The sequence below is a fragment of the Rutidosis leptorrhynchoides genome, chromosome 3 (assembly GCF_046630445.1).
Source record: "Rutidosis leptorrhynchoides isolate AG116_Rl617_1_P2 chromosome 3, CSIRO_AGI_Rlap_v1, whole genome shotgun sequence".
NCBI classification, from domain to species: domain Eukaryota; kingdom Viridiplantae; phylum Streptophyta; class Magnoliopsida; order Asterales; family Asteraceae; genus Rutidosis; species Rutidosis leptorrhynchoides.
Window position 1 is genome coordinate 647,306,073 of NC_092335.1, and position 13,455 is coordinate 647,319,527.

Sequence of the window (13,455 nt, forward strand, 5' to 3'; positions counted from 1 at the left end):
TTTCAGTTAAGAACCTCGTAAGGTTCAGTCAAGAACCTCGTAAGGTTCAGTCAAGAACCTCGTGAGGTTCAGTCAAGAACCTCGCAAGGTTCAGACATGAACCTCGCAAGGTTCAGACAAGAACCTCGCAAGGTTCAACGTGATCAGCTAAAAGAACATCTTTTACTGCCAACGTTTAAAGGTCACCCCACACCAGTGAACTTTTCAGATTTCTAGGCATGAGAAAAAGAACCGCATTCGGCAGTGATAATAGTGTCACAACAATGATAATGGTACCATAGGTCGTGATTGATGGATTACTCTGAGCTAGATTCCATTCAGAAAATTAAGAAACAACACTATAATAATTCATAATTCATACTATTGATTGTATTAAACTCATATCATAGAAAATGCACTCTTATATTAATAGTTTAAAAGCATATAGTAATTCATATCTATATAGTTACAAATTCAAATCCACTCATTTCGATATATATAATTCATAAGAATATATTATTGCAAAATCTACTATTCTTATCATCAAGAATATAATACATCACAATAGTATAATAATTTATGTTTCACTACAATATGTTATAAAGTTAACACCTCATATTTTAATTAGAAAAACTATCTCGCACATCATAACATATTCCGTTTAACCAATTTAATAGTAGCAGATTAGTAACCCATGTCGCTACAAATTATATGATTAGTAACCCATGTCGCTACAAATTATATGAGGATAAATCCATATCAATATAGCATATTATATAAACAACAACCACAATTTATTATGTAAAACACAATAGCAACACTTTAAAATTTAATCAAAGACCACATGATCATATTTAAGCATGGCAAACTGTCCAGTCCAGCAGCATGTTTAAAAATTGTACTTTATAACATCTTTGATAAAACTTAATTGCATACACTTAGCTCATAAATATATGCAAGTCACAAAAATTTAATGAAAAACTGAAGTCGATTCAGTACATAAACCAATAATAATTTGATTATAAGCGACATAGCAATATTTGATGATATAAACTCAATTAAATTGCTAGTTACCCGTTCAATATTAAAAGCAATTTTATAGACCGAATAGATAATCATTTAAAACACAATACTAACACGTCAATTAACACCTTAGCAGCACGTGACACGTTGGTTTCAATTATATACAGCCGCAATTTTTATAAGCAATTAAGCAATCTATGTTATCAATTTAATTTGACCGCAAGAACCTTTTTTAAAAGGTCACAACTTATACATACCAACGAGTTATTTATCTATTATTGTTAAAAATCTATCTACAAGTCAAAGTAGCATTAACTGCGGATAAAATAATATGCATATAACATAAGATTCGGAAATCATATCCTATATATATCACCGACTCAAATAAAATAATTAAATCCCTTTTCACAAATCGTAAAGCAAATAAACCTTCTTATTAAGGGTCCATATTTAGCTGTAGATATAAGATCAGTTTTTAATATAAACAAAAGTGTAACACTAAACAATCGAAGTATGTATTCTGCTACGAACCATTACCAATATCAGTATATATAATTTATTTAAACAGTATCAATCAAAGAGATAAGTAAGTCGATTATAAGCATATCAGTTTCGTGAACAAGAATCTGTTTAAGTTTGTAGGAAATATGTATACGAAACTGAAACAATTATACATATTATCATAAACATAATAATCAGATAGACAATATGTATAATAAATAATCATAATAAGAACAGAAAAAGATAGAACGATCTAACCGATTTGACGATATAACCGAATAGAAGGGTTGAACCGGGCTTGTGTTTGACACAATTCCCTTAAACAGATTCGATGTCTGTTCCCAGGGTACACCGGCTCGAAGCAGCGTACTGCCGGACTTGAACACTTGCCTGAAAGGTAACCGGAACGGGGAGACCTTGTTGCGGCTGAGAGGGAAAAACTAATTGTGTTTGTGCTCTCTAGTTTTTGGTGTATTTTCAACAAAGCCTAAAGGCTTTATTTATAGTGGAGAGTAAGGCCTTAAGTTTTGTTAGTGCATATTTTGTAATCCCTAGTTCCATGAACTTTAACGTTTTATTCGATCATGTTGTAACCTGTAATATTGTTAAACGTTGATTGTCGATGTGTTATTTTATATTTGTAAACGTTTAAATATAATTCGTAATATTACTCGACAGTCGGCCGACTGACATGGTCAGTCGACCGACTGTCATTCACTGTCGACCGACATAGGAACTGAGGTATTTAAGCCTAATTAATCTTCATTAATTCGGTTAACAACTCAGCACATCACACACACACGAAAAACACTTCTTGGTCGAGTCTCTCTCAATCTTCATGTCCAAATACCACAGAATGTCAGTCTAGGCTTCGTGTTTATCAAGATCTAGTCTTGGTTTGACTTGTACGAACCCGAAAACCCATAGATATTCGTTTAAGCTCTTTCTATTGTTATTCCGCCTCTAGATCGTGTTAGGTTGATTCTAAGATCCTCTCTCTCAGCGTCTACAAAGTGGTATCAGAGCGTTGGCTTGCTGAATCAATTGTTTTAAACGAGTTCTTGGTATATTTTTGGGTCAAAAAAATTGGTTTTGGATTTAATTTTGTATACTTTTACGTTAAACCTTCGGTTTTGATTCTGGCTCTGAAAGAAAGTACAGTCGACCGACTTAGGAGACAATCGACCGATTTTCGTGTATTTCGACCGATTGTCATTAGTTCGACCGATTGTCTTTAAACCGACCGACTTAAGTTGTAAACCGACCGACTTAAGTACTAAACCGACCGATTGAAGGAACATCGGCCGATTGAAAAAGTACTACCATTTGCCTAAATGTAAACAGAACTTCGACCAAGTAATCATTGACAGTCGACCGACTGTAGTTGTTCATCGACCGACTGTAGTTGTTCATCGACCGACTGTATCTGTTCATCGACCGACTGTCACCAACAGTCGACCGACTTAGGATCAGATTCAACCTTAATCAAAATTTAAAATGTCTGATCAGGCAATGGCAATTACTTCCGGCGTTCAAAACATTTTACTATCTGATAGTGAATCAGGCAGTGCCAATCGTGCTCCTAGACTTGATAATACAAATGATTACATTAGATGGAGGGCTAGGTTCATGAATTACATTAGAGGCCTTGATCCTAGAATGTGGGATTTGATACAACATGAATATAAAGAGCCTTTAGGTACTGATGGTAATAGTAAAAAGTATGAAGATTATAGCGTGACAGAAAAAGAAACATATGCCTTAGAATGTAGATGTTATGCTCAATTGACCCAGGGTTTAGACGGTGATATTTATCATCAATATCAAATGCACTTAACTTCATATTCTCTTTGGAATGCTATTAAGATAGGTGTCGAAGGAAATAAGGCGTATCGTGAAAAGAAAGCTAAAGTAATCAAAAGTGAATGGAAAAGGTTTGCTGCTCTAAGTCATGAAACGTTAGAAGAGACAATCATTCGCTATCGTCATCTTGTCTCTGAATTGGGTAACTTAGGTGTAGAAGTTACAGAACAGAAAGCTATCAAACAATTAACAGATGGTTTACCACACAAGTGGGATGCGTTTATTGAACAGATAGAAGACAGAGCTTCGTCTGCTGGTGAATCACTGACCCTAGATAAATTCACATCAAAATTGATGGTAAAGGACTTGGATATGGAAACCAAGAAGAAACGTCTTGAGGGTCAACAGAGTCCTATAATTTACAAAGCTGGTACTTCTGGATTGAGCAATGTTCATGCTCCCTTACAAACAGCGTTTGTTTCTAATGAGGGTGCTGTAAATAGATCACAACCTGCTCAAAATGTGATGTTTCCAACCCAAGTAAATAAGCCTAGTAGTACAAATCAGTCCACCATTAGACAGGAGCCAAAAACTGTAGTTCTCAACACTGAGAATTTAAGAACTAGGCCCCTTTCAGTTGTAGAGGAAGATATGGCTTTAGTTGCTTTGGTAGTTAATTCTTATAATGAAATGCTTGGTGGTCAAATTGGTAATGCTCATTTAGAAGCAGAAGATTATGAGCAGATTGATGAGGATGAACTTGAAAAGATGGATATCCTCTGGGCTATGGGTAGTGTGATTAGACGAGCGAAGAAATTTCTGAAAAGGACAGGTCAACAGAGCTTAGGTGTTACTAGAGATACTAAGTTAGGTTTTGATATGTCAAAAGTGAGATGTTTTAATTGCAATGAGTTAGGACACTTCAAAAGAACATGTACCAGGCCACAGAAAACTGGTTTTCACAACCCATTTCACAATCAGTATAATAAGACAAAGGTTAATGTGCCAGTTGAAACAACGAGCGGTGATACTATCAGAAATGATAAAGCAAAAGGCTTAATTGCAACATATTCAGACGAAGGTTGTGATTGGACAGTATTTGCTGATGATGAAAATCATGCTAACGTTGTTAGAATGCCTAAGACCGAAGAAGAAACTGAAAGTGAGAAACAAGAAAGAGAGAAAGCTGGTTGTGTTGGTACTGCGAATGAATGCATTTGTTACATCTGCATGATGGAAGCAAGAATTGAGTGAACTTATGCAATGATCAGATATGTTAGAAGAGGTATTCTTAACAAGAGAGTGTATGAGAAGTTCAAATACGCAATGCACAATGATGGCGATGTATGGACGGATTGCAGTAGTTCGTCTTCATCAGATGGAGAAACTATTGTAATAGATGATGTCAAGATTTCAGTTGAGTTGAATAATTCTGACTGTTCCAGTTCTAGTTCAGAATCTGAACCTGAATCAGAGACTGAAGAAAAGCAGTATGCGTTCATGGCAAACACATCAAGTGACTCTAAGGTACAAACTGAATTTCCTTTGGTATGTAACGATTGTGCTGATCATAAGTTAGAAATTGCTAAACTTGAATCCATAGTTTCTAAACTGAATGATATCCCCTTAGGATGTATATACTGTCCCGAAGTAAAACAGGAACTTAGGATTGTTAAAGCAGCTTATCTTGAGGTAAAAGGCCTATACGAGACTAATTTAACTCAGTTTAACAATAAAAAGGAATTCAGGGAGACAATCAAAACTCTAGAAAATCAAGTTCATGATTTAAGAGCTACAATTTCAGGTGACCAAAAGGCCATAATGATGTACTTAAATCAACTTGAATGTGCTAAGAGAGAAAAGGAAGAGTTTAAGATTAAGTATGAGTCAGAAAAGGCTAGAAATGACACTTGGCAGCGAATGTCATATGTCATTGACTATACTGTCTATAACAAGAATGATGGTAAAAAGGGTTTAGGTTATAAAGAGTGTCCTCCTCCTCTTAGGAATGAGTACATTAATAAACCTTCTGATTCTTGCCTTAGTGAAATCCTAAGTGTTAAGCCTGTAGAGAATGAAAAATCAGACAGCACTAAGCCGATTGTTGAATACTTAGCTGAGGACAGTAAATCTGATTCAGAGTATGAAAAAGTTTCAGAGTTTGTGACACCAAAATCCAAACCAATTACTATCCTGAAAAATCCATTGAATGTTAGTAAGGCTAGTGAAAGCGGACAACCCACACCTAGAAAACAAGTAAACTCTAGGAACGCTAATGGAAAGAAAATATTTCAGACACCTGTCAAGTATCAGCAGGGACTCAACCTAGATAAAGAATATGTTCTTCCACAAGCACCTGAAGAACTATTTAATAAAAGGAGCCCTAATACTAACAATGTGCCTAAATATGTGCATCCTAACAGTCGACCAGGCTTGAAACATCATGTTGAGAAGCCTATGCCACCCATGAAACAGTCTTTTCCCAATAAGCATCTGAGTTCAAAAACACGTACAAAAGAAACTCAAAACTGTAATAAATGTGGGAAAAAGGGTCACTGTGCTGTTAACTGTCAACAGCGTTGGAAAACACCAAAAAGAAAATCTGACACTGAAAAGAAAACTACACACTATGCTTCTAGTTCCAGTTCCATAGGTACTTCAAGTAATAGTTCAAAAGGTTTTTATAAACCAAAGTCAAATTCTATTGCTAATTCATTCACAAGGGTACAGTCAGGTGTGAATAAAATTTTTCAAACGAATGACTATTATGAGAAATCTGTTGGTAAACGTACCGTTTGGATGCCTAAAACCGAGACAAAGGTTGTTGACAAGTCCAATGATCCATCGGGATCAAAGGGTCAATGGATGGATGTGCAAGTTATTGGTGTCGATGGGAAACCCACTGCCATTCGGGCATGGGTGTCCATCTCAAACTAACTTCTTTTTTTGTTGTGCAGGTCGCCTACGATCCGAGTAGAAATACTTGGATTGTTGATAGTGGGGCGTCCCGGCACATGACAGGAAATATGTCCTTACTTTCTAATGTCAAATCAGTAAATGGAGGATCTGTTTCTTTTGCAGGAGATGAAGGAGGTTTTATTACAGCTCAGGGTGTGATTGCTAATGCTAATGTTAGTTTTGATAAAGTGAATTTTGTGAAGCAGATGTCAAATAATCAGCTGTCAGTTTCGCAAGTAGCAGATAAAAAGCATAAGGTTGCCTTTGATGATCAAAGATGCTACATTTTGAAGAAAGAGTATGTAATACCGGAAGAGATGATTCTTATGACAGCTCCCAGAAATAAAGATTTGTATATTTTGGATATGTCAACAGCCCATGTTAAAGCTGCAACAGGTCATCAAGCTTTCATATCCAAAGCTACAGAACAAGAATCAATTTCATGGCACAAGCGTATGGGTCATTTGAGCTTGAGAAAGATGAACAATCTTGTTCATAATAATATGATTGAGGGAGTAAATGTTAAGAGTTTTCAAATTCCTGAAGGATGTCTTCCGTGTAAGAAAGGGAAACAGACTAAAAAGTCACATGCAACAAAGAAACATCATTCAATTGTTGTTCCTCTAGAGTTGTTACATATGGATCTCTTTGGTCCGATTAATCGAACAAGCATCTCTGGAGATTCATATTGTTTGGTAGTGACTGATGAATACTCACGATACTCTTGGGTAGTGATGTTAAAGAAGAAGTCTGACACGTTTGACAATATAAAGTTGTTGTTTTTGAAGCTGGAATCTTTGTACAAGTTAAAGGTTAGGAAGACTCGAACAGATAATGGTACTGAATTCAAGAATCAGCAGATGGAGAGTTTCTGCAATGAGAAAGGCATTCAACAACAGTTCAGTCCAGCTTATACTCCGCAATCAAATGGTGTTGCTGAAAGACGTAACAGAACGTTAATTGAAACTGCGAGAACTATGTTAGCCGACTCAAGTTTACCGGTTAACTTCTGGAGTGAAGCTGTGGCTACAGCATGTTATACAATGAACCAATTGTTAGTAGTCAAGAGACATGGAAAGACTTGCTATGAATTGCTACATAAAAGGAAGCCTAACATTAAACATTTCGAACCCTTTGGTGCACCGTGTTCAATCATGATACGAGATACTGGAGGAAAATTTAATCCTAAGGCTGTTCCTGGTATATTTCTTGGTTATGGGAATCCAAACAAAAGAGTTTTCAACACTGTATCTAAACGTGTTGAAGAACATTTCGAAGTAGATGTTCAAAGAAATGCTGCTATTCCTGCTGGAAAAGGTTTTTCATGGCAGTTTGATTATGAAAATTTGTTTGATTCTTTTGGTCTTCCGTCTGTTGCTACTGATGATGAAGTTATTGCAAGATTACTGAATGAAATGCAGACGTCTCCATCACAAATGGTTCCGAAATCTCAAACGGCACCACAACATCACCCAGTGCCGCAACAACAACTTGTTCAAGATGATGAAGAATCCGGTGATTATCAAGATGATCCATCTTATGATGGATCTGATTATGAAGAGGAGTCACAACCTATAGACAGTGGCGAAAGTGTTCATAATCTGCCACAAAATGTAGAAGTTCAGGAAGAACAACCAGAACCTGAAGGTGTTCGTAGATCATCACGAACAGTTGTCCTACCTCGACACTTAGATGATTTTATTGTTGATTCGAAAGGAGTTTCTGGAGCACCATCAAATGATGCCTCAACGTCTGAAAATCAGAAAGCTTCAACTGAGAATGTTATGCAAGCTTTCTATTCTTCACTAAATAGGTCAGGTAAACTCTTCTTACATGCATATTCATGCTTTGTGTGTCAAATTGAACCAAATTCTGTTGAGGAAGCTCTTCTTTATGATGATTGGGTAAATGCCATGCAAGAAGAGCTTTTGCAATTCAAGCATTTAGGAGTATGGAAACTAGTGACTCCGCCTCATGGTTGCAAACCTTATGGGCTTCGATGGGTATGGAAGAATAAAAAAGACGAGCAAGGTATTGTAATTCGAAATAAAGCTAGATTGGTTGTGAAGGGATATCAGCAGATCCCTGATATAGATTATGATGAAGTATTTGCACCAGTGGCTAGACTTGAGGCAATTCAAATATTTTTGGCATTCGCATCTTTTAAAGGCTTCAAGGTCTATCAAATGGATGTCAAAAGCGCCTTTTTGTACGGGACTCTCAATGAGACCGTGTTTGTTAAACAACCACCGGGTTTTACAGATCCACACTCTCCAGAAAAGGTATATCGTCTAGAAAAAGCACTGTATGGGCTTCATCAAGCTCCAAGAGCGTGGTATGGTACGTTGTCCAACTATATGATTGATAATGGTTTCAGAAGAGGTGTCATCGATCAGACACTTTTCATCAAAGAAAAGGTCAAGCATATAATGCTAGTACAGGTGTACGTGGATGATATTATCTTTGGATCTACAGATAAGACGATGGTGGATGATTTTGAGGAGGTAATGCAGAAACGGTTCAAGATGAGTTCAATGGGAACTATCAAATTCTTCCTTGGTATTCAGGTTGTACAAACAAATCAGGGTATCTTTTTACATCAGACAAAATATGTATCAGATATTCTGAAAAGATTCAAAATGGAAGATGAGCGTACTGCAAGGACGCCGCTATCGGTGAATCACGGGATTACACCGGATAAGGAAGGTGATAAGGTTGATCAAACCTTATATAGAGCCATCATTGGTTCGTTGATGTATCTAACAGCGTCTCGCCCTGATATCATGTTCGCAGTTTGTTTATGTGCTCGCTATCAAACAAATCCGAATGTACATCATTTGCTTGTGGTGAAAAAGATTATGCGTTATTTAAAGCAAACTCCGAATTTGGGCCTATGGTATCCCTGTGATAATGATTTTGTACTGACGGCTTATAGTGATTCCGACTATGGTGGATGTAAGAAAGATTTTAAGTCAACATCAGGAGGTTGTCAATTCCTTGGAATCAGACTAGTTACATGGCAGTGCAAGAAGTAGACAGCAGTGGCCTTGTCCACTTGTGAAGCTGAATACATTGCTGCAGCAAGCTGTGCATCTCAGGTTGTGTGGATACAACAGCAGCTTCGTGACTACGGTTTGCATATTTCTAACACTCCTATTTTTGTTGATAATACTGCTGCCATAGCTGTTACGAAAAATCCTGTGAATCACTCTAAGACCAAACACATAGGGATTAAATATCATTTTATTCGAGACTGTTATGAGAAAAGGCTAATTGATGTTATCCAAATTGGCACAACTACGCAAAGGGCTGATCTTTTCACAAAAGCTTTTGATAAACCGCGTTTTGATTTCTTGTTAACTGAGTTAAGTGTCAAAATATTGTCAGATGTCGTTCCTGACGAAGAGACCAACGAGTAACTTCATTTTATGTGTTCTGCTTGCATAGCTGTATATACTGTGTGGTTATATTTCTTTTCTTTCTGATTGTTTCTGTGTGTTTAAAATCCAAAAACCAAAAAAATTTTAGATTTTTAGTATTTTAGGGGGAGTAATGAATGCAACATCAGATATTCAGAAAATAAAAAAAAATAAAAACGAGTTTGATCTATATAAAAATGGGATACGGACTTAATCATAGAATGAGATGATCATAATCACAATCATGTAAATATCTTGATAAGAAACTCATGGAAAGGTTTACAGCTGTTGAGGGTAGTCACTTAATTACCACAGGTGCATACTTTAAAGAAAATTGTTGAGGAAATCAACAAAAGGTGAGGGTATCCCCTATCATGACGTATAATCTAGAAACACATGATGTAGAATATCCCCAAGCAAATTCCAAATTGCTGCACCATTGAGTCTCACGACTAATTGGGATATTCAAGCGATCAATAAGCGTTGAAAATGTTCTAATTGACTATGCATACCGACTTCTATCAAACTTTAATTCTTGAATCGTACCTAAACTCCAAAATAGTAAGTTTATCTCAATAAGAGTGTCTTTCCTGTGAACGGGTTGAAAAGTGTGGTTCTATATTACAGACAGTCCATGAATGAATGATTTAAGTTAATTGATACACAAATGAAGAAAAGAGATCTTCATCGCAAGGAAGTCAATTCGAGAACTAAATCAAAGTCAAGACTGCAATGTGTTGTTTAAAAAAAAAAAAAAAAGGCACATTGCATATCAAGTTATTATATCATGAAAACAAAAGTGAAATCATGGAAGACGAAAAGATCAAGGTTAAGATAATGATGAAATCAAGAAGAGAAGTCTTTGCAAGAATACAAATGAGTGTGAAGATTACGAAGAAGAACTTAAATCATTCATACTTCAACAAAACCATTATATTGGACTTATTATCATTGTCTGTGATATGGGACTGTACCATTAAGGCCTAGACAGCGAAAGATGTTTTCAGAGAGATATTCTGAATACTCACTTATTAAGAAAGCTACGTCTTTCATTCCGTTTCCTCCAATAACTTTAATAATAAAGAAGGAATGAGATTGATAGCACGATTGATAGAATATTGAATATACTATGAGATCCATTAGAATCATATGAATTGAAAAGTATACGTTACGATAGAAGCTAATGGCTGACAGGGATATTCCAAAATTACTATGAGAATCTTCCTGTTCAATTAGACCTATCGTATGTGCTTGTGGTAACGGAAAGCGTCAATAGACTTGTGCTCAATTGACTACCTAATAAATCGTGCGATCTCAAATGATGTCTAAGTCAATGATTGAATCTAACATAGCAATATGTTAATGTAATTAATTAACTTGATCATCAAAATGTCTAAGAGGAAACTCTATAAATGTTTAATGAATCTAGAAACCATGTTAAAATCTTTTCTCTGTTATTGTTTGCTTTTACTTGTGAAATTTTGTGTACATACTGTTGTCTGAATGTTAATTGAACATGTATACATTTTGATAATTTAGCTTCTTTAGGTTTATGACTTACAGAAACTGCTTCTTGTAAATAACATGTTTTATGCCATACAATCTTGGATCTTTCTTAACCTTGATCATTGACTTTCTGACATGAATTGTACTTCATTTGCATTGTTATTGTGAAATGTTTTAAAATCCTAAAAACTACAAAAAGATTTTTCAGTGTGTTGATATTTATTTTGAAAAATACAAAAACATTTTATTTGTTTGCTTATGTGAATATGTGTATATTTCCTTGAAGTTACAAATAGTGTCTCGACGTCAAAAAGAAACGAACTACACATCTCAAATCATAAACTTGTTAAAGTCTTCAAAACGAAAATATTTTGCGTGTAAAATCAGCCAGTGGAAGTGAATAGAGGGAATTATCGGGGGTTATGTATCGAAAAATAATTTTTTAATTAGGAGGAGACAGTCGACCGATTTGTACTATAAGTCGGTCGACATTGAACAAAAATCGACCGACTTACTTGCTTGTTACATATGTCAGACGTTTGTTACATATGTCAGTCGTTTATCACGTGTATCGACCGATTGTCACATATGTCGGTCGACATAACACCAAAGTCGACCGATTGTCGAGCTGAGTATAAAAAGGCCTCAGACGGCCGATTTTCTTTATCTCGTGCGATTGTGCTGATTTACCAAAAATTCGAATTTTGCAAGGAAGAGTTTTTGATCGTGTTTTTCGTATACATCTTTGAATTGTGATTCCAGCGCCGTTAACCAATCTAGGTAATTCTTTTTAAATCGAAAGTTATTGAAGTTTTCGTGTTTACTTTTCTGTTTCAATTCAATGTGTGGTGTTTAGGACCTGTAATTGGTAATTGTTGAATAGATAATGTTAATCGGCCTCCTCTGTACATGTATTAGACGTTGATTGAGTCAAAACACCATAAAATTGAAGAATTTATGTTTAGATCTGTGTTTTGCTTCGTTTAATCAGTCGGCCGATTGTCCTTGAAAATCGACCGACTTAGCGTATGTCGGCCGACTTTATAAGTCAATCGATTTACCTGTATGTCGATCGACTGTCCTTAAAAATTGTCCGACTTACATTTTATGTCGACCGACTGTTGTTTCCTGTATTTTTTTTAAATTTTTCGATTTAACGCTTTTCGATTATTGTATATATGTTTGTATAGCAGAATAAATGGCTCAACTAGGTAGTCCAGTGAACGAAGACGTACATGAGGAAGAGGTGATTCTGTCCAAGAATCTTCCAGGCCAGACGGCAAGCGAAAATGCCAATCTAGAGGCATGTCTAAACGAGGAAGGACCTGAAGCAAAGGAAGGCTTCGTTGATATTATCAAATTCTTGAAAAGGTCCAGGATTCATACTGCAATAACTCTAGAATGCAAGGCATACTACTCACACCAACGAGAATTCTGGAACAATGCTTCTATCGTCACTGAACAAGGAAGAAAGGTGATACGAAGCAGCGTTGGTGGTACAATTGTAAAGATCTCGGCACAGACAGTTCGTGAAGACTTAGGTTTTCCAGATAATGATTCTATGCCAGTCACACTGAATAGAACTAAGGTCCGAAGGTGTCTAGTAAGATGTGGATACTCTGGTGATCCAATGAAAGGAGCTGTTAAGAGAACTCAATTCTGTCATCAATACAAATACCTAACTTTGGTGTTGTTGAGATGCATGAGTCCAATGGTAGGCGGTTTTGATGAGCTGAATGAGACTTATAGCTCAATGTTTGCAGCACTAGTTCTTCATGCGGACTTCAACTTCTCCGAAGTAATTTTCAGAAGCATGTTGGTGAACGTGAAAAAGAAGAGCCACTTAATGTTTCCTAGGTTCTTGCAGGTGATGATTGAAAAGCAAGTGCAAGGTTTGAATAAGGTTTGGGAGGATGAGATTAAGCTGAATCATCTGAACGATTTGACTTTCAATCGAGTCAAGCAAAAGAGAGGTCCGGATGAACGATTCAAGAGATTGGTTGGCCACCTCGCAAATGAAAACTATGTATGTCCACCAGGTGCTGCCTGTCGTCATGAGAACAGTACGTCTGGTAATGAAGATGATATCGTCGCAGTTGGTGAAGACGATCAAGAGGTTAATCAGCCACCGCCAGTTGTTCCAATTGAACAGATACTGGTTGATGAAGACGATGAAGGAGATGACCTTGACCCTGATCAATTCGAGCTGAGAAAGCGAAAACAATCTGAGGGTCCTTCGGTTACAACAAAGCCGAAGCAGAGGCGC